Consider the following 20,474-nt stretch of genomic DNA (forward strand, 5'->3'; position numbering starts at 1 on the left):
AAGACAGTTTGGTGAATAGTGTTGTTTTCTGTAAGTTTAAGGATTTGTAAAATAAGCCCAGGTGGAACTAATGCATGAAGGATGTGTTTCTGCATCAAAGACTGCATTAAGCAAGGCTATAAAATTGCTCAGGCTTCAAGTTGATCTGACAAAGGGGCTTTTTCCTGCCTTAAATGTAGAAGACTTACATGTATAAAATGTTGATTATTAAAGAGAAAAAAAAGTATATTCTTCCTCTAAAATTATAAACATCACAGGTAATTTAACAGGTCCTTAAAATATTAGTTTGTCCATTTTGTATTGTAGTCCACACGGCTTAGAGGTTCAAAATAATACTGTCACGTTCTACATTTATAATAAAACATTTGTTTTCCAAAATGCACACTCATCCCTAAATTTTTTTAATGCTTAATGATTTAAACATTTGCTAAGTACACACTGACAAGTTCTCATTGTCTTGTAAAAAAAAAAAAAGAGAGAACCCTAATGTTTATTTAACTTTTGTTTTTTAGGACTCAGCACTAAATGTATCCACTAAAATAATAATTCTTGGTTTTCTTTTTACTTGCAAAACAAGTCGACTGATAAAGCATATAATGGCATATTTGATTTGATAAGCCAGAGGGTTTGGATGACTCTGCAAGATGTGTATATATAAAATGAACTGTTTTTTTTTTTTCTCAAGGCTAAAGGTAGCAATTGAATGACATCATTGACTATCCCTACTCATCATGCTCAATGCCTTGCCGAAACAGTCTAACTAGAGATTTGTGTGGACCTGTCAGTGCGTATCGAGAATATTCATGATACATTGCTATGCTCCAAAAGATGGCAAGCAGCAAATAGAAGTCATACAGTTTTAAGTGATAATGGAAAGTGAGACCAATTTTTATTTGTGTATACGATGTATACAAAGAAGAAAACCTTTAGAAAGTGTCCAATTCCATTTGATCACCATTTGCTGTGGACATTGTATTCCAAATTCGTTAATTTGGTATTTGATGACAATTCCTACTTCTATGATCAGCAGTACAAATAAATAGATGCGAGGATGGTGTGGTAAGATAGTGGGAGATTATTAAAAAGTAAATCAAAATATTTCCTATCAGGCAACAAAAATGTAGGCATTTAGACCCACTCAGTTTACATCTTGCTCATAAGAGAAATTTTGATTCTCAAAATGCATGTTTATCAAGCCATGCACATGTATTGCAATATTAGCAATGTCTTCAAAAGGCTATGTTTTTGTCTTCTTAACCTCCATAAAGCCTGAGTCATTATCACCTTTGTATATTAACAGTTTGTTTTTGTCTATGTTAAGTATATTCTGAGATGTTCGTAACTCTTTGATATTTGAGACTAAATATTAGCTGTCTTTTTGCTCACATTCCAATAAATTGATTCTCCAAATCCCTTCCTAATATTGTAACGTTTACCCAAGTAGGGGGTCTAGTGGCAGTCTATGGAGTTAAGAGATAAGATAAGTTTCTTCTTTACTGCTTATAATGCTACAATTAGTAGTTAATGAAAGTGATGTGTACAATTTAATATACCTCAGTAGTATATTCAGTTTCAGAGTGTTGCTTTCACGAGTAGGAAAAGAGATCTTTATGCTCCCTCACCCAATACATCAGGGAACCATATCATAAAAGGAGTCATAAAGGGGAGCAAAATCTTAAAGGATCACTATAGTGTCAGGAAAGCAAAGCAGTTTTCCTGACACTATAGCGCCCTCCCTTGGCACTGAATGGGTTAAAATCCCTTCAGTTACTTACTTTAATCCAGTGAACTTAAAGGGACACTATAGTCACCCAGACCACTTCAGCTCAATTAAGTGGTCTGGGTGCAATGTCCCTCAGGTTTTAACCCTTCAGATGTAAACATAGAAGTTTCAGAGAAACTGCTATGTTTACATTTGGGGTGAATCCAGCCTCTAGAGGCGCATCTGCGACGCTGGATGCAAATTTAGCATCCATCGCGCAGAGCGTCCATAGGAAAGCATTGAGAAATACTTTCCTATGGACACTTTGAATGCGCGCGCGGCACTTGCCACGCATGCGCATTCGGCTCCACTGACGTCGGACAGGGGAGCTGACGTCGGACTTGGAGGACAGGCCCTCGGCGCTGGCGACCTCCCCGTCCGACGTCAGCTCCCTTGTCCGACGTCAGTGGAGCCGAATGGCATGCGCATTCAAATGGTCCATAGGAAAGTATTTCTCAATGCTTTCCTATGGACGCTCTGCGCGATGGATGCTAAATTTGCATCCAGCGTCGCAGATGCGCCTCTAGAGGCTGGATTCACCCCAAATGTAAACATATCAGTTTCTCTGAAACTTCTATGTTTACATCTGAAGGGTTAAAACCTGAGGGACATTGCACCCAGACCACTTAATTGAGCTGAAGTGGTCTGGGTGACTATAGTGTCCCTTTAAGTTCACCGATATGCAGAGACCTCTTTTTCTAGTCAAACTTGGGGATATCTAGTCTGCCACAAAGAGTAAATGTATAGACCAGCGGTTCCCAAACTGTGTGTCAGGTGCCGCGACAGGGAGCCGCAAAGCATTTTTCCGGTGCTATTCTCATAGCACCAGGAACTGTGCCTACCTCAGAGACCTGCCTCTCCAGCCCTCCAGCAGTTTAATGCTGGCAGCCAGCAGGGGAGGGAGGAAGAGATGTTGCTAGAGTTCACTCCCACCATTAGGACCACCAGGGCTTCCCCACTGGACCACCAGGGATTGCAGGAAATGTCCCCCATCCCAGGCAAAGGTAAGCAGGGAGGGGGGATTTTAAGATAAAAAATTTTTTATATATATATTTATGAATTTGCCCTCCTACCCCAACAGAGACATAATAACTCCCCACATACACACAGACTGCATCCCATACACACACTGCCACCCATATGCACTGCTCCTCCATATACACACAATTACCCCCATACACACAAACTGTACCCCTCACACACACTGTACCCCACATGCACACTGTACCCCCCCACACACACACACACACTGCTCCCCCACACACTGCACCACACAAACTCTGCCTCCCCCCACACACACACTGTACCCTTCACCCACAAACTGCCTCACACACATATACACACACACACACTGCATCCATCACATAGGCACACTGCACCCCACCCACACACACACACACTGCACCCCTCACACACTACTGCCTGTATCCCCTTCTACAGCCCCTATCCTGGCAGTTTGACTACTTACTCTGGGAGGGCACTATGGCACTACTGGCACCATAATCAAAGTGCTGTAGTGGTTACTGTGCCTGGATTGTTTCTTTAAATAATCTACCAGTGCCCCACCCAAGATTAGGTTCTGCATCTGCACTTGAACGGCAAGCATTTCTGCCGAACAAGGGCCTAGTATATGCCGCTGCGCTGTACATATATACAACCTAGAATTTTTTTGTCTTAGGGTGCCTTAGAAAAATATTAAAATATTAAGGGCGCCTTGAACATAAAATGTTTGGGAACCACTGGTATAGACTGTTCCCCAGTGACTTTCATCTCCATTCATCAAAGTATAGTAAGAGTAAAAATGGCTTATTTTTTTCACAGTTGTTTAATTCATAATTTCATAAATAAACAAACTATTCTTAATCTCATTGTAACTCTTTCGAATGTCTTGACTACAATGTTGTCAGAAAGAACAGGATTCCACGCTATCACTGTAAAAGTTAAATTATACTTTAAAATGTAATTAGATTCTTCTATATCAGTAATAGAACCTTAACGCTGTGGATTTTACAGTGAAGTGCTTATGCTTTCTCTTTGATACACTAGGTTTTTTTTTTTTTATACTCGTATTGTACTCATCAATATTTATACAGCCTAGTTTAGCTATATTTAGGGTGTGCTGCTTTGGATGGCAAAACAAAAATCATAAAACCTTGTATTTTGTAGGCATTATTTATAGATTTTACCTTTATGCACGTGGTGGATATGTGTTAAGTTTCAGTGGGTATAATTACTAAAACACATTTAGCTAAAATGTGTCATTTTGCATATTTTTCTTTTTATAATCTATATTATTGGGGGTAAGGACAAGATATGGTAAAATAAATATAGAACCAATCACTACAATAAACATTCTAATTACCATTCAAGCTATTCATTGCTCCAATAACTTTTAAAATTACACATACCTATACTTTACAGGGTTGTTTCGAAAGACCAATATTGGGAGGGCCACTAGAAGATTAATTAATTGTAAGGTAGCATTAAAAAAAAAAAAAAATCATAAACATTGGACATTGCTGTGTGTATTATTGCTGTGTTGCTTTGTAATATAATATTCATTGCGTAGGAGTGCATTTTACACATACAGGGATATATTTGTGTGAAATGTCATTAGCTAGAGAATGTGCAGAGGAGTGTGTGAATTATTACTGTATGTGAATGTAGAGGAGTGTGTGAATCATCACTGTATGTGAATGCAGAGGAGTGTGTGAATTCTCTCTGCATGTGAATGCAGAGGAGTGTATGAACCATCATTCTGTATGAATGCAGAGGAGTGTTTGAATTATTACTGTATGTGAATGCAGATAGTGTTGATGTATATGTGTGTGAATGCTATGGAATATAATGTGGTGTGGCTGTAAGGGGGTGGTTCAATTTATCACTTCTCCCTCTTGTCACTGTTGATTTCATTGTGTTATATGAGCAAGTTTGAAGTGGTGGGAAGAGTAACTACTGCTTTTTCAATCTGGCAAGTGGATTTGACCCAGAACTGGTGAAAGTGCTACAGCCTAGTAGCACCATAACCAATACAATGGTATGTAGTGGTTATGGTGCGTAGAATGCACTTTTAAATCCAGATTACTCTTTTCCTTTATTGTCTGATTCTGAACTACTTGTACTCATACCACCTTATAATTTCTGAAAATGTCTGCAATTACTTTTTTGCAAAAAATACCATCAAGTCGATTAATTAAGCAGGATAAATGGTTGATCTGCTGCTGAATTCAGTTGCACTCTGAGGTCTGTTTAAAGATTTTGTGATATTTACTATTACAGATTGTAAACAACAAACAGTGTTGGTGTGATGTGCTATAAAATCACATGTGAAGGTCACCAATACAATACTATACATACACTGGTTGCACATCCCCCAAAATATACTGGTTAGATAATACTGCAGTTAGGAACAAAATAAATCCAGCTTTAAAGGGAATCTGCAGTGCCAGGAAAACTATCAGTATCCTGGCACTGGAGGGTCCCTCTACCTCCCACCCCCCAATCCCCGGTTACTGAAGGGGTGAAAACCCCTTCAGTCACTTACCTGAGGCAGCGGCGATGTCCCTCGCCGCTGTCTCCTCTTCCGCGCCGCTCCTCCTCTTCATTGCATCGGCCGGTGGGCGAGACTGATCCCGCCCACCGGCCGAGGAGACCTAATGCGCATGCGCGGCAATGCTGTGCATGCGCATTACGTCTCCCCATAGGAAAGCATTGAAAAATAATTTCAATGCTTTCCTATGGGGAAATGAGCGACGCTGGAGGTCCTCACACAGCGTGAGGACGTCCAGCGACGCTCTTGCACAGATAATCTGTGCTATGAAGGAGGAAGTGACCTCTAGTGGCTGTCTAGTAGACAGCCACTAGAGGTGGAGTTAACCCTGCAAGGTAATTATTGCAGTTTATAAAAAACTGCAATAATTACACTTGCAGGGTTAAGAGTAGTGGGAGTTGGCACCCAGACCACTCCAATGGGCAGAAGTGGTCTGGGTGCCTGGAGTGTCCCTTTAATCACTTAAAAAAACATAAAAACACAACATAGTGTAAAAGCATACAATAAAATGGTAAATGATGAGGTCATTATTGCACTCACAAACGTTCTGCCACTAAAAGTGGCCAGCAAGGCACAGAAATGGGTCAAATAGACCTCCACAATGGAACTCCAAGATGTTGTAGTTAGATTTGTCTCACCTGGGTTCCGGATCCCAAGGAGTGATGGAAAAACAGCTTCTGAATATGGATGTCCCAGATAAAGTTAGTGAAAACCTCTACAGGCTCCAAAATTGTCCGACCGGTTTTGTCCACATGTGGGTCTTATCAGGTTAGTCTAATGCATAAAACCACCAAAAAGATGATCCCCGGAATCACTTATGGCGACTATAATGAGAAGCCGTTAGGGCGAGACTTCTGGGTTAATAACCCAGTGCCTCTATCTAGTGGTCATCTCCCGGATAGACCATCAGGTGGAAAAAACATACATAAATAATCGCCGGTATCTGCATCGGACCCCATTCATGGACACCAAAAAAATGGCTGCGAGAGTGTGCAGCTGCCACAAAAAAGTTGTGCATGCGCAATAACTTATAAAAAATTCCCATATGAAAGACAATAAATGAAGTAGATAAATGTATTCCTCTATTCCTATTTAGATGACCAGAAATTGTACGTTTTAAATTAATTACATGAGACCCAAGACCATGTAAGGCTCTTAACAGAGGGCATTGGCAAACGAGTATAATTATTCATAATTGTTTTATGAAAAAAACAATTGCATGGAAATGTTCTTTTTTAAATGGCAAATTAACATTGAACTGCCCTTGTAGTGGTGCCTGAAGTGTACCCTTCATCTAAAACTGCGTTCTTCAAATAAAACTAACTACACACAGCCTTAACACAATAAATCAGTCAATCAACTAGTCGGAAACTATAGGGTGCATTATGTTCAGCCTTCAGGAATATTCTGTGGATGGTACAGGATGTGTTCAACTAGATCAGTAGAAAGTGTCCCTGATTGTATGTGAGCGACTTTAATGTGCTAAAACCCAGCCTGCATATCACAGGTTCTTTATCTGCTTAATTATCAGCGGATTTATTTCCCCAGTAAACTTTAGTGCCACCCGTTTTGCTTGCTGCTGCATTATCTGTTATTTCTCCTTGTTAAATATTTGACTTGTAGTGTAAATCACTGCAAAGTGTTTTAACCCCTTAAGGACCAAACTTCTGGAATAAAAGGGAATCATGACATGTCACACATGTCATGTGTCCTTAAGGGGTTAAAGGGAATTTATTTATCCAAAAAAATGGTTCTGTGCTGAAAATAGTGTACAATGTGATCTAAGGTCAGAAGCTATCATTAAACAGCAGGAACACATTCAATTAACATAAATGTATGTTTTAATGTCAAATGAAACAAATGTATTCACTGTGTAATTTGGATAAACATTCCGAAAGTCCATGATAAACCTAAATGTCATCTATATTTACAAGGTATTTTAAGGCATGTCAACTGCGGTTAACAGACATTAAATACAAATCTAATATATATATATATATATATGGTCAATAAAATGGACATGTGGACTGAATCCCTGGGTTGTTGTTTTTTTTGTGTTTTTTTTTGCCACCTTACCCCTAGCTCCGTTACTTTGAAAGTTTCTAAGACGCTCACAAAGCTTACTGTATTAAAGAACATGCATCTATGCTGCTGAAAGATATCATATGGAAATATACGGCCGATATGTTTAGACTACACGGACTCTGACAGGGTTATCCTCTTCTAAACTGAGAACTGTCAGGAATGTAACCCCTTAAGGACCAAACTTCTGGAATAAAATGGAATCATGACATGTCACACGAGTTTAAAGCTATTTTTTTTTTTATTTTTAGGCCAAAATAACCAAAATGGAAAAACAAAATTCTCTGCTATGTTTTCAGTTTTTACCTTGAATTTCACATCGCAGTTAATCACCCTTTAAGGGTGTATTATTCAGATATATTTTATAATATCTGCATGTATGGTGTTTGCAGATCACCGCAATAGTTTCTGGGACAAAAAAAAATATTTTGTTGTGTGCATGTAATATTATTATTATTATTATTATTATTATTATTAGCATGTATGATAACTGTATGTGTAAGTAGTTGTAAGGTAACATCTATGTCTAATGGTGGGTAGTAGTATATATTGGTGTACATGACAGTGGCAAGTGGTAAAGTTTAAAGATGGTGGGAATATCTACCCCAGTAATTTCACTCAGCCTGTATCTTGTTAGGCTCGGACCATTTGACCCCATGTACTCAACCACTGACACAATATGAGGTTATGCCCTATTAAACAAAATAAAGTTGTAAATACACGAAATGTCCACTTTATTATTTTTTTTTGAGAGGATCTTAGTTCATGTCAGGCAACCAGCAATGAGGCCTGTATGTTCTGTGAGTGCCTCTTGTTAAAAATAAATAAATTGCATGGACAAAAATAGACAAAAATATTGAGACACCTGGCCATGACACCAGCAGTGACCTTTATGACATTGCATTCTAAGTACACAAACATTAATATGTTGTTGTCCACCCTTTGCATTTTTAAGAGCTCCTACTTTTCTGGGAAGGCTTTTCACAAGATTTTGGAGTGTTTCTGTGGGACTGTTTTGCCCATTCATCCAGTAGAGCATTTGTGAGGTCAGACACTAATGTTGGTCAAGAAGGTCTGGCTCCCAATCTACATTCCATTGCAAGGTGTTGATTTGGCTAAGGTCAGTTCTCAGTGCTTCAGGTTCTTCTACACCATTCATCCAACCAACCGTGTCTTTACAGACCTTGTTTTGTTCACTGGGACACAGTCATGCTGGAATAGAAAAGGGTCTTCCCCATACTGTTCCCACAAAGTTGGAAGTATAGCTGTAACGAAAATATACCCCAACATGCAGGAGTCAACTAAACAGAAGTCAACACAGAGGGGAGATACGTCTGCCGGACTTTAGAGTGGCCGGACTCGACGTATATAGGAGAAGTACAGAGTCAGGAGCGATCCGAGGTCAAGGGCACAAAGAAACAGCGTAAACTAGGACTAGCCGGGGTCTGGTACACAGTAAACAGCAAGCCGGCAAACAGAGCAGATAAGGATAAAGAGATAACGTAGTCAGAAAACAAGGTCAAGGTCCACACCCCCCAGAGGTAAGTGTATGGGGAGTGTGGCATGACAGGGACCAATGGGAGGCCTTTGCCAATTTAGGCTCCCATTGTCCCTTTAAGAGCGCGCCCGAGACCCGCGGCGCGCTCTTAGAATCAGGCGGGACACGTGACCGCTTCTTGCGGTCACTGCCCGCCTTCCTGTTGTAGCCGTCGGATGAGCCGCGCGCGGCTCGTGCAGCAGCAGGGCCGCGCGCGGCTTGAACAGAGGACCATGGCCGGCCCCTGGAAAGGGTAAGTACCGCTACAATAGCATTGTCCAAAAAAATTTGTTATGCTAAAGCATTAGGATTTCCCTTTACTGGAAGTAACGGGCCTAGCCCAACCCCTGAAAATATTCCCCATACCATAATCCCTCCTCCTCCAAACTTTACAGTTTGCACAATGCAGTCAGACAAGTAATGTTCTTCTGGCATCTGCTAAACCCAGATTAATGCATCAGACTGCCACTCCAGAGAACACGTTTCCACCGCTCCAGTGGTGGTGTGCTTTACACCACTCGATCCGATGCATAGCACTGTACTTGGTGATGTGAGGCTTGCATGCAGCTGCTCAGCCGGTGAAACCCATTTCATGAAGCTCCCACCGCACGGTTTTTGTGCTGATAGTAATGCCAGTGGAAGTTTGGAACTTCTCAGCCTTGCAGACAGTGGCATACCTACCAAGGGTGCAGGGGTCGCAGTTGCGACCAAGCCCGTCACTCCAGGGGACCTGGCAACAGCTGCGACCCCTGCGACTATGGACCACCACAACTTCAGGGCCGGTGTACTGCGGCACCGGCCCGTGCCCCACGGTTGCTGGGTGACTGGCGGGAGGGGAGCACTGTGCTGTGCCCCTTCTGCTGGTCTCTCTGTGTGTAGTGCGGCCAAGCATCATGGCTAACACGAAGTGCTCACTGAGAGTACTTCCTGTCAGACTGGGAACCGCTCAGCCACGGTACACATAGACATAAGGTACAGGGGAAGAATGGGGACAGAGGGATTGAGTGCTGGATGGGGGAATGAGGAGGCTTAATGAGGGCTGGATGGGGTGGTGAAAGAGTGAGGGCTGAATGGGGGCTGAGAGAGGGATTAAGGTCTCGATGGGGGTAAAGGGAATTGATGAGGGTTGGAATGGGGGTTAATGAGGGCTAGAAGGAGGATGAGGGGGGTTAATGAGGGCTGGATGTGGGTGAGAGATGGAGTGAGAGATTGATGAGGGTGAGGGGGTTAATGAGGGCCGGATGGGGAGTGAGGGGGGTTAATGAGGGCTGGATGAAAAGTGAGGGGTTAATGAGGGCTGGGTGGCGGGGCTGAATTGGTTAATGAAGGCTTGATGGGGGGTGAGAGGGAATGAGGCAAATGGAGAGGTAGAGAAATGAGACAAATGGAGGAGCTGGGAAATGAGCCATGGAGTAGCTCAAAGGGTGAGAATGAGACTCGTGGAGGGGTTGGGGGGAGGGAAGGAGACACATGGTGGGCAGGGGAAGGAAATTAGACACAGGAGGAGCTGGGGGAGGGAATGAAACACATGTGGGGGGAGGGAATGAAACACATGGGGGGGGGGGCAATTATTGCACCAGGGCCCAGGGGTTTCTAGTTACACCTCTGCATGCAGACCAATTTTTATGCACCAAGTGCCCACTTTGCATGGTCTTCTGGTTCATGGCTGATTTGCTGATGTTCCTAAACTCTTCCACTTTCCTATAATAGCACTTACAGTTTACCGTAGAATGTCTAGCAGGAATGAAATTTTACAAGCTGACTGGCAAAGGTGGCATCCTATCACAGTACCACAGTGGAGCTCTTCAGAACAACCAATTTTTTAACAAATGTTTGTAAATGCAGACTGCATGGCTAGGTGCTTGATTTTATACACCTGCAACAATGGGTCTGATTGAAACAACTGAATTCAATAATTAAGAGGTGTATCCCAATACTTTTGTACATGTAGTATATGTAAACCTCTTCTATACTTGTTACTGACATTCTAAACACAAATACAAAGAAAGCCATTAGTCTTAATTAGATGATGAGTATACATTAAATAGTAAAAAATAACATAGAACAAGACACATATGTTTCCTAGCATAGCAGCACAGTTTGTAGCATTCTAAAGAGTCATAGAGTTCTTAGTTTTATAATACTTGACTTGACTGGCTTTTCAATATTGGGGGTTTTTTTTTGTTTTTTTTTAATGTACAGTATAACTTTTTATGCACCACAATTGCTACAGGTCTTTGTAGTGACCACGGTGCAAGAAGGGTATGGGTGGAGGCACTTTGGTACGACAGATGATTCTCCAACACCCAGAGCCATCCCATTCTGCTTCTGATGTCATAATGAGAAATGTCACTTCTGTACAAATATTTGGACAACATTAAGTGTCATTGCATGCATTTATAGCCTGTAAGCAATGTGCTATAGCAGGACTTAAGGTCATTATGAATCAGGGCAGCCTTCCCTGCAGGAGAATTGCCTTTAACTCTTTTTCAATGTGTGTTCATGCAGTCCAAATATTTGTTCAGATACTGAGGAAGTGAAATTCCTCATTATGATTTCAAAGGTGAAGGGGATAGTCAATGGAAACTCGCAGTTTTAGTCAAACTGCTTGAAAAAAAGGATTTCACTCACAGTCTCCTTCTCAGCACCATAACAACTATAAAAAGGTGTTATTTTAGTGCTTAGATAATCCATTTCTGTCTAATTTACAAGGTGAAACAGAGGCAAGGATTTGTATTGAACTTTGACATTGCATGTACAAGATCAGTATTGTTTAATGATCTGTGTTCACAAGTGCTTGTCTCTTTAAATGTAGTTAACCTTTTTACACTTACTATTTGAGTTGCTTCTCCGGAATTCTGCATCTTAATGCATTATATAGATAGTGTGCAGAAAAATAAAGAGAAAGATATCTACTTTCACATTTTCAGGAAGACATTCTTATCCTATAAACCTCTCCACAGCTGAAAATACTGAGTGGACATGCTTTGTAAAATGACAGCAACCACAGCCGTCATCCGTTTATGCATAGCTCGGTTCAATATTTAGAGCCTATCGTCAGAGAATCATAGAGGCTCGGCTGGCTCAGTACATTGATTGTTTAATCTGGACAAAGTTAACAAAGGTAAATGGCAACTGAGAGTTCTAAGCTTCCTGACTGACAGTTTTGAAGGGCTACCTGAGAGCTGCTGTGATTTTTATAAATCTCTTCAGTTCTAAGCCACTCTCAAATTATGCAAAGTTGTGATGGTGGTTAGAGTTTCCATTTGAAAGAAAGATCTTTACATTTTGTACAACAGTGAATCAAGCAGCAGTAAACAAAACAGAGCATAAAGTTTGGAGGAATGAGCTTCACAGTGTTAGTTTTATCACCGATTTGTGAATATCTCCTATTTAGTTTATAGATTTTACAAGGGTTCTTGATTAGACTTCCAATTGGCTTCATGTGGCTTGTGGGTAATGGTCAGATGAATGGGCAATTGAGTTAATGAACTCTGTTTTCACTTTGATTTTATTTTTTTTCTTCTTTTTTTTTACGTTTAGTACATTAAAGCGATAGCATACCATTGCAATTAATGTGCTGCTTAAGCCCAGTGGGACATAGTTCAAAACTCCTATTGAGCTCACAACCAGAAAGCATATCAGGAAAAAAAAACTGAAGTATGTTGAGCAGGGAAGAGAAACTCAAGTCTCTGTCTGGCAATAAACTTGTAAAGACAAACATTGGAAATGACCCAGGAGTATTTAAAGTTAATCCCTAGCTAATGCACTATTGTATAGTCGAAAGTAGACTATATTGTAAATGTTGCAGCCCAAGGGATATAAATGAAGTGAGAACTCCTTAGAGTGTCATCATTTTTTGTGGTCACACCCAGCCACCTTACACTGATCAGAAACACCATATCCAAACAATATGGTGTTAATTGAGCCAATGTGCAATCTTCCTTGTGACAGACACACATATATTTTCTCTTAGGTAGATATCTCTCTTTTTTCTTATATATGGTGATTAAAGATTTAAAGAGGATCTGTCACATCTCTGAAAGGTGAAAGTTCTTTAATCTTTCACCCCAATTGATGCTATTAAATTGTTAATTAGGATGAGAAGTGCCGTAGAATTAAGTATAAAACACACTTACCTCTGCAGCATTGCCTTATGGTGCTCTGCAACTCAAATTTAATTTTTTAATTTTTTTAACCCCTTAAGGACCAAGCTTCTGGAATAAAAGGGAATCATGACATGTCACACATGTCATGTGTCCTTAAGGGGTTAAAGAGCTAGCTGTAGCTAACTTTTTGCTACTGAGTTATACAAAAAACTTAAAAGTGGCAGTAGAAGGACATGAGATATGACAGTGAGCTTTTTTTCTATTAAATTATCATTAAGTCATCTGGAGACTGCCATGTCTCATAATACACTTGACTTTGATTTGGTAGAAGAATAAACAGAACATATTGCACCAGAAAAGCAATAATATAAAAAAAAACTGTGTCCTTTTTTTAGATGTTCGGTATTTTGGGTACATTGCAGTTCTCATTACACAGAGTCCCCATGTCATCCCACCCCATTGTAGCAAGGAAAGAGCAACTGGGATTAAAGAGAAATAGAATGGGTGAGAGTCAGTGCTAGCAAGGAGGGTCCATTCTTAACCCCTTAAGGACCAAACTTCTGGAATAAAAGGGAATCATGACATGTCACACACATCATGTGTCCTTAAGGGGTTAAACAGAACAATCATTACATAGAAGTTAACTTGAAATAGGAGGGGAGTTTACAATTCTGCTCTATATTTTTTTAGGAATGCAACCCTACGATGGCCCTATAGGGAACATTTAGTTTGCTAGGTTTGATCCTAGCCCACTGACTAATTGTCACTTTAGCTGTTGCTAACTACACTCCCATAATCCTCAGACAGCATTTGGCCAGTTTAGCATCATGAGAGAGAAAGTACAAAGTACAACAGCCTGCTGGCTATCCATGAATCATCGGCGATGAAGCTACTGTGTCAATAAAGGGTAGGCCATTTGAAAATTGGAAAGCAATGGCTATGCTTTTAGATATAAGCAGCTTGATGTGTTCAGTGCTTCAAATATATCTGAAGCGTTCAGATGTGCAATCCCTCGCTGGGAAGGGAAAAGAATAACTGCTGCAATATCAGGACACATGGCTTGCATTGATTTTCAAAAGGTTACAAGAATATTTGTCAAAGAAGGTGTTATAATGAAATAACATAATACAAGCTGTATGATATATAAGATAGATAGATAGATCACCCAGACTGTAAAAGAGATGCTTGGTTAATTGGCATTGAAGTGGCACAGTAAAATGCCACCCATGGTTGTGCTGCTGATTACACTTGTATAGTGCTCTGAAAAGCTGCTGTCATTGACTTCACGGCATGGAGACCGAAAAATAGACACTAGTTGTGACCCACAGCATGTTACAAATAGTTTGTTTTACACATCTTAAGGTAATTTGGAGACAGTGTGATGTATGGCACTGATCTCAGCCGCCATTATACCTGTCAGAGGTTTCACTGCCAGGTTCTTCCATGTGAATCCAGATCTGGCCCTGGTTAGACAGACTAGTTAGGTTTTAATGTAAAGATAATGAATGCAGAGGACAAAGGAGAGCATAATGAGTGTATCAGATTGATAAGGAATGGGCTATGATCTCAGGTGCTGAAATGAGAGGACTATAGAACCTGATATGTTTCCCACTCTAATAAATGAAATCCTTATCTCTAATAATGAGACCAGTGTGGTGTAAACCGTCTTTATTGTTTGTCGTGAGACTTCTTAGCAATTGTATTATACTTTGCATATACACACAGATATGTAAAATTGGTCACGTCTCCTAAGAAACACTGAATATTTTCTCTTTTATTTTGCTATTGTTCAGTTATTTAGTGCAGCTCCACTTTTTCTCCTTTTTTCTTGTCTTCTGAATATTTTCTCTGTCTATAGTCTTATCAAACATCTGGTCTCCTTTTAATCTCATGTCTTGATGACCTATTGTTCCACTTCATTTATAATACATGTGTTTAACTTGTTTAATACCAGTGCACCTTTATGTAGGCCATGATGCTTTATTTATTACTTTTAGAAGAATACATTTAAGATGAAAATGCAGTTTTTAATCTCCTGAATTGTTTCTTAGCTTCAGCAATCCAATTTTTGTCTTGAAGACAACCAGGGGTGGACTGACAGTCTTCTGGGCCCCCGGACAAAATTAGGTCCAGGGCCCTTCGAAGACAAAATATTAAAGTAGCACTATAATATTAGAGTAGAGCCGGGCTCCCTCGGCTCTGGGGAATTCTCCTTCCTCTGCCGACGTCAGATTCGAATGCGCATTCGCGGCAAGAGCCGCGCACGCATTCAAACCGCCCATAGGAAAGCATTACTAAATGCTTTCCTATGGACGTCCAGCTTGTCTTCTCGCTGTGATTTTCACAGTGAGAATCGCGGAAGCGCCTCTAACGAACTGTCAGTGAGACCGCCACTAGAAGCTGGATTAACCCTTAGTGAAACATAGCAGTTTCACTGAAACTGCTATGTTTTCAGCTGTAGGGTTAGAACTAGAGGAACCTGGCACCCAGACCACTTCATTGAGCTGAAGTGGTCTGGGTGCCTATAGTGGTCCTTTAAGGACTAAGTAAATGTTAAAAATAATTTTAAAGTAAGTAGTCAAACCGTGTGAGAACAGTTTGACAACTTACCTGGGGTCTGCTGGGACATGAGGCTGTAGTAGGGCATAGGAGCAGTGGTGTGTGTGAGTGGTGCAGTGTGTGTGAAAGGTTCAGTGTGTGTGTGTGGGGGGGGGGGGTGTAGTGAGTGAATGTGTAGGGTGTGTGTGTGTTTTGGCAGTGTATGTGTGTATGGGGGGCAGTGTGTGAATGTGTATGGTGTGTGGGGGCAGTGTGTGTATGGGGAGGGCAGTGTGTGGGGGCAATGTATGTATGTGTATGGTGTGTGTGGGGGCAGTGTATGTGTGGGCGGGCCGTGTGTGTGTATGGTGTATATATAGGTGGGCAGTGTGTGTGTGTGTGTGTGTATATGGTTGGGCAGTGTGTGTGTGTGTGTGTGTGTGTGTATATGGGTGGGCAGTGTATGTGTATATATGGGTGGGCAGTGTATGTGTATATATGGGTGGGCAGTGTATGTGTATATATGGGTGGGCAGTGTATGTGTATATATGGGTGGGCAGTGTATGTGTATATATGGGTGGGCAATGTGTGTGTATATATGGGTGGGCAGTGTATGCAGTGTGTGTGCATATATGGGTGGGTAGTGTATGCAGTGTGTGTATATGTGTGGGCAGCGTATGCAGTCGGTGTGTATATAACGGTGGGCAGTGTATGTAGTGTGTGTGTATATATATTGGTGGGCAGTGTATGTAGTGTGTGTATATCAATGGGTGGGCAGTGTATGCAGTGTGTGTGTGTATATGGTTGGGCAGTGTGTGTGTGTATATGGGTGGGCAGTGTATGTGTATATATGGGTGGGCAATGTGTGTGTATATATGGGTGGGCAATGTGTGTGTATATATGGGTGGGCAGTGTATGTGCATATATGGGTGGGTAGTGTATGCAGTGTGTGTATATGTGTGGGCAGCGTATGCAGTGTGTGTATATGTGTGGGCAGCGTATGCAGTCGGTGTGTATATAACGGTGGGCAGTGTATGTAGTGTGTGTGTATATATATTGGTGGGCAGTGTATGTAGTGTGTGTATATCAATGGGTGGGCAGTGTCTGCAGTGTGTGTGTGTGTGTATATATATATGGGTGGGCAGTGTGTGCGTGTATATATGCGTGGGCAGTGTATGCGTATATATGGGTGGGCAGTGTGTGTATGTATATATATATATATATATATATATATATATATATATATATATAAGTAACAAAAAAGTATTACCGGCACTCGTGGATTTCCTTTTCCAATTTATTTTAAATAGGTATTGTTGCAGTCAACGTTTCAGCTCCCGGTCGGAGCTTTCATCAGGACACCAAAGACATTAAATATAGTAAAAAACACACTTATATAGGACATCTGAAATAACATAACCAATAGACACTCACCTATTCAGCTGAAATCAGTTCATTCCGATTTTCGGCGTGCACTCAGCGTATCTGCGCATGTCAGATACCCGCATATACTTCCGCGTCACATGACCGAGAGGAGGTGAATGATTGGGTGCTTCCCGGTTACTAGGCAACCGCTGATACATTCAGCTCGGTTTGTCTACCGTATGGTCAGCCGCTCTCGTAAGAGCATTCCCCCATATTAACACACTCCGCTCGATAATAATCTGCTCGATAATAGTGGACTGTATTGCTCGGTCAGCTGGTGCAGAACAAAAAATCAAGTAGAGCGAACCGATGACTCTGAAAATACGTCCACACTTATTTAGACCTCTCCCATCAACATACCCGGCATATACTATGTATATGGATGGGCAGTGTATATATAGGTGGGCAGTGTATATATATATATATATATATATATATATATATATATATATATATATATATATGGGTGGGCAGTGTATATATAGGTGGGCAGTGTATATATATATATATATGGGTGGGCAGTGTATATATATATGGGTGGGCAGTGTATATGTATATGGGTGGGCAGTGTATATGTATATGGGTGGGCAGTGTATGTACATGGGTGGGCAGTGTATGTACATGGGTGGGCAGTGTATGTACATGGGTGGGCAGTATATATGTATATATGGGTGGGCAGTGTGTGTATATGGGTGGGCAGTGTGTGTATATGGGTGGGCAGTGTGTGTATATGGATGGGCAGTGTGTGTATATGGATGGGCAGTGTGTGTATATGGGTGGGCAGTGTGTGTGTATGGGTGGGTGGGCAGTGTGTGTGTATGGGTGGGCAGTGTGTGTGTATGGGTGGGCAGTGTGTGTGTATGGGTGGGCAGTGTGTGTGTATGGGTGGGCAGTGTGTGTATGGGTGGGCAGTGTATGTGTATGGGGGGGGCAGTGTGTGTATGGGGGGGCAGTGTGTGTATGGGGGGCAGTGTGAGTATGTGGGGGCAGTGTGAGTATGTGGGGGCAGTGTGTGTATGTGGGGGCAGTGTGTATATATGGTTGGGCAGTGTATGTATATGGGTGGGCAGTATATGTATATGGGTGGGCAGTATATGTATGGGGGGGCAGTGTGTGTATGGGGGGGCAGTGTGTGTATGGGGGGGCAGTGTGTGTATATGGGGGGGCAGTGTGTGTATATGGGGGGGGGCAGTGTGTGTATATGGGGGGGCAGTGTGTGTATGGGGGGGCAGTGTGTGTATGTGGGGGGGCAGTGTGTGTATGTGGGGGGGCAGTGTGTGTATGGGGGGGCAGTGTGTGCATGTGGGGGGGGCAGTGTGTGTATGGGGGGGCAGTGTGTGCATGGGGGGCAGTGTGTGCATGGGGGGCAGTGTGTGCATGGAGGGGCAGTGTGTGTATGGGGGGGGCAGTGTGTGTATGGGGGGGGCGGCAGTGTGTGCATGGGGGGGGCAGTGTGTGCATGGGGGGGCAGTGTGTGTATGGGGGGGGCAGTGTGTGTATGGGGGGGGCAGTGTGTGTATGGGGGGGGGGCAGTGTGGGCCTGCTTACCTGTAAAATCTGATGTTTTTTCCCTCCATCTCCTGAAGCAGCACTTGTCAGGCCAGGCTCCTCTTCTCACCCTCCATCCATGCTGTGAGTGCTCCGTGTGAGAGGGAAGCAGCGGGTGATGTCACTTCCTGCCCCCCTCCCATCCTCACACGGAGCACTGAGCAGGCAGAGATAGAGGAGACCTGGCAGAGTGGCAGTGAGAGGTAAGCTGCCAGGTCTCTCACTGAATGATGGGGGGAGGTATTAGCAAATTGATGGGTTGCAGGGGCCCTTCGACTCATTATGGGCCCCCTGCAACCTTCTTACAGCACTTTCTTTAACTTCCTTCTACTGTGGAGATCTTTGATCTCCACAGCAGAAGCATGGCTGTGCTGCCGGGCCCCTGACTGACTCGGGCCCTCGGTCAGTGACCGATCTGCCCGACCTGTCAGTCCGCCCCTGAAGACAACACAATTTATTGAGTTGTTTGCAATGTTTTATGTCTTTGTAAGATTTGTGGAAAATTATGACAATCTTGTCATTTTGAATCATGCAAACAGTTGTCTAAATCAAACAGGGTATGTTTATTGTAATTTCTTGCTGATTTTTTTTAATACATAATAATAGGAGGACGAAGAACTGCCAAGATATACTTCAAGTTCCAAGTAGAATATTTTTCCAACTTTATCTACCATTAGTCAACACTGTAATTAAGCAGCACTTCTGTTGACACACGAGCTTCAGGTGGTCAGTATAACTTTGCATAATCATTGTAAGAAACAAAATATTATGTGTATTTCTGTCAATATTTCCAAAAAAAACACTTAATTTGACCAAGATATATATGTAGCGTAATTATTGTACATTGGGCAGTCTTCATGTGCTGGTCTTAAAGAAACCCATGAAATAGATTGCCAGCCAGGTCACCTTCAGAGTAAGGAACACAAGAAATGCATTTTATCACATTCAGCATCGAAATTGAGCCCTTTACAACCATGAGCTGACAACACTCTCTGTACATGACATTTTAAATATATCAGTTCCTTCTTTTTGTAATTCTTTATTTCTGCTGTGTACAATATAACAAACAAGCTTGAACTGCAATGACAGCAACAGCAAGTACTATAGAAACAATCAGAATGAAACATTGGCATGGCAGTTGTGATAACTACAAACATTTTTAAGAAACGTACAGATAAACAAGACCGATAGCAAAACTTATGGAGAGTATTCCCCCAGGAAGCTCCCTGTTGATGAGATGAGGAGAGTAGGGAGCAATAGGCAAGGCTAGACTCAAAGAAAAGAAAAATGAGAAAATAAAAAGAAACAGCAGCGATGGGTGCATCGGAGTTGGCAATAAGCACAAAAGGTGGAAAGGTAAGTTTCCAAGAGTGCTATATGGCTCAGTTCAGGAGCCCTAATTCACCCTTTGCCCACCATGAGCGGAGCATAGTTCATCCTTCTGGGTGAGTACTTCATGCCTGTATGCCCAAATGGAAGCCTGTGGTTCAATGTTTGCACCAGGAATGGAGTTCTCTTCATGAGACCCAGCTTTGGTCTGCGTCGATACTCGCCTCCGTGCCGCCTGGTGTTTGGGCGAACCTCGCTGCCTGATCCACCGCCATTTTAGGGCTTCCTCCATTGGAGCGCTGGAGACTTCTGATAGGGGCTTGGAGTTGGCTGCTGATCAGAGTGGTCATTCGATTGCAGTTGGGCATGTTAATGCAACCTGCTTTCCAGCTGTCACCAAAAAAATATCAAAGAGGTTGTCCAGCCTGGACTTAAGATCAAGTGGGTCATTGCTTGAGTCAGGGAAGCACGAGGTCTCCGCCATGTTGGGTAAGTCGTGGTTTTTGTAAGCTTGGAAGGCTTCACCTCGTATCTCTGCTTGATCTGGATAGCCTCTCTGGGGTGGACCGGATTACCCACCCTGGTCCAAGGGGA

The 20,474-nt window shown here is 42.2% G+C and overlaps 1 protein-coding gene across 1 annotated transcript in view; it reads left to right on the plus strand.

The window, feature by feature from the left end:
- CHSY3 (chondroitin sulfate synthase 3) overlaps positions 1–20,474 on the plus strand; it is a 349,778-nt gene that overhangs the window by 34,159 nt on the left and 295,145 nt on the right. The gene's annotated exons all lie outside the window — the stretch shown is intronic.

Source organism: Pelobates fuscus, chromosome 5, assembly GCF_036172605.1.
Source record: "Pelobates fuscus isolate aPelFus1 chromosome 5, aPelFus1.pri, whole genome shotgun sequence".
Classification (NCBI taxonomy): Eukaryota; Metazoa; Chordata; class Amphibia; order Anura; family Pelobatidae; genus Pelobates; species Pelobates fuscus.